Source organism: Gossypium arboreum, chromosome 13, assembly GCF_025698485.1.
Source record: "Gossypium arboreum isolate Shixiya-1 chromosome 13, ASM2569848v2, whole genome shotgun sequence".
Lineage (NCBI taxonomy): Eukaryota > Viridiplantae > Streptophyta > Magnoliopsida > Malvales > Malvaceae > Gossypium > Gossypium arboreum.
In genome coordinates this window covers 60,426,825-60,429,560 of record NC_069082.1, presented here as the reverse complement: position 1 = coordinate 60,429,560, position 2,736 = coordinate 60,426,825, and the positions used below count along the sequence as shown (strand labels likewise).

The 2,736-nt window shown below is 36.5% G+C and overlaps 1 non-coding gene across 1 annotated transcript; it reads left to right on the top strand.

The window, feature by feature from the left end:
* Positions 1-1,588: 1,588 nt before the first annotated feature.
* On the top strand, positions 1,589-1,695 carry LOC128287471 (small nucleolar RNA R71). Its single transcript, XR_008278171.1, has one exon. It is a non-coding gene; the product is annotated as a small nucleolar RNA R71 (small nucleolar RNA).
* Positions 1,696-2,736: the final 1,041 nt, after the last annotated feature.

Below are 2,736 nucleotides of genomic sequence, written 5' to 3'. Positions count from 1 at the left end.
GCACATCAATTAACATTCTTCCTATAGCTAGGAAAGGTCTCCCAAGGATAATTGACACTTTCTTATCTGCTTCAAAATCTAGAATAATGAAATCAGTAGGAAAAATAAATTTATCGACTCTTACCAAAACATCCTTGATCTTTCCTTCGGGGTATGCTAAAGATCGATCCACAAGCTGGAGCGTCACAGTTGTAGGTCTTACTTCTCCTATCCCTAGCATCTTCAAAATAGACTTAGGCATCAAGTTGATACTTGCTCTTAAGTCACACAAAGCTTTGCCACAGTGAGATTCACCAATGTTACAGGGTATCGTAAAGCTTCTTGGATCCTTCAATTTTGGTGGCAGTTTGTTCTACAGGAATGCACTGCACTCCTTTGTCAAGGCGACAGTCTCATACTCACTCAGTCGTTTCTTCTTGGATAGTACATCCTTCATAAACTTCACGTAATTCGACATTTGTTCTAAAGCCTCCACCAATGGAATATTGATGTGTAATTACTTTAGAACATCTAAAAACTTCTTGAATTGCATCTCTTGTTTCTGCTTGTGTTACTGCAATCTTTACGGATATAGAGGTGATGGAACTTTTGATTAAATCAGACAACTCTTCTGAATAGGTAAATCTGCATCCAAAGAAGATGTTAAAGTATCTAAATTCACTAAGCTAGGATTTACCTTGTCAGTCTTTGTAGATTCTGATTCTTTTGGTGTAGGAATTTCAACAGCTAGTTGACTTTCCTCCTTTTCAACAGGTTCGTCTTTGACCTCAATCAATCTAGGTTCTAGAATTTTACCACTTCGTAATGCCACTATGTTGATATGTTCTTTACCCAAGTTTCTTGGATTCTCGGTATTGCTCGACAATGTTCCTTGCAGTCTATTTCGAAGCTCCATACCTAACTGGCCCATTTGATTTTCCAAATTTTTCAATGTTGCTGCTTGGCTCTGGATCAAAGCCTCATTCTTTGCCATGTATGCTTTCAACAAGTTCTCCAAACTATTTGATTATTCATCATGGGCTGGTTTTGGAGCTTGCTGATTAAACCCTTAAGATTGGTTGGGTCTATGCTGCATAAAGTTGTTGTTTGGTCCATTTCCTTAGTTGCTCCAAGAAATTTTGGGATGATTACACCATGAAGGATTATAGAAGTTGGACTGAGGTCCTTGTCCACTCCTATTTTGATGTTGGTTCCCCACATAGTACACTAACTCGGGATTCAATGGGTAATTCTTGAAAGAATGACCTTCCCCATAGTACACACAGGAAATTACTTCAAATGGCCTTGGTGGTTGAGCTACAAAATTATTAACACTATTAGCAGTAAAATGCTTTAACATAGAGGAAATAGACGATACCTGAGCTGATAACGAAGTGAGAGCATCAACTTCATGAACTACAACTACTCCTCTTCCTGAAGTTGTTCGATTTGTTGGCCATTGATAGTTATTACTTGCGATCCTCTCGATGATCTATAAGGCTCGTTATAAGACTTAGACAAAATTGCACCATTCGCAGAAGCATTTACCATCAATCTTGTATGTGTATTGAGACCATTATAGAATGTCTCCAACTGGATACAATGAGGAATACCATGGTGAGGACACTTACGAAGTAACTCCTTGAATCGCTTCCAAGCCTCATACAAAGACTCGTCATCCAATTGTTGGAAAGTTGTGATATTGTTCCTCAACTTAGCGTTCTTGCTAGGCGGAAAATACTTTACCAAAAATCTCTCTGCTAATTCATGCCATGTAGATATGGAACTTGGTGGCAATGAATTGAGCCATGCTCGTGCTTGATCTCTCAATGAGTACGGAAACAACTTCAACCTCAGTGTGTCTTCAGTCACACCGGCTATCTTGAATGAATCACTCACCTCAATAAATAATCAAATGTGGAGATGAGGGTCTTTCATGGGCATTCCACTAAATTGGCCCACCGTTTGTAGAATTTGAAACATCACTGGTTTCAATTCGAATTGGGTTACCTCAACATCTATCCTTCTAATTCCTGGATTTAACTCATTGAAAAATGGCACAGCATATTGTCTGATGCATCTATCCTTATCATCGACAATGAGGATGGGATTTCGTACATGATCGGCTTCATTACCTTGGTCTTGATTTTGATTTCCAAGGTCCATCTCGACTTGTCTTTAAGCTATTTGTTCACATCTTCTTTGTCTGAAAGTTCGCTCAATTTTAGGGTCTACTGGGAGTAAATTGATAATCTGAGCTTTGCTCATAAACACTTGAAAAGAAAATCACAAAATTAAAAAAAAAAAAGAAAAAGTTAGTAATGTTAGAAATAACCAAATTTAAAATAAATAATTTCACAAAAATGACTGTGGCAACAATTGACAATCCCCGGCAACAGCTCAAAAAACTTGTAACGCTCGAGTTTGTGCAAGTGTACACAGTCATTATCAAGTAATAAGTAAGTATCGAGTTATCATCTCCACAGGGATTGTATTTGTGCTAAGTCAAGTAATTTGTAAAATTATATTAACAATTTGATATAGAAAAACAATATAATTGAGAAGTGATGATTAAAATATATTAAACTAAATGCAATGATCCCTGATGTGATTTATCCTAACATGCAACTATATGAATGAAATAGATTTTAGTAGAATTAACACAATAAGCAGCAATTATAACATAAATAAGCTAGGACAATTACTTTAATTAAACTCAAATTATTATCAACATGCTTATCAATATTCGGAAACATT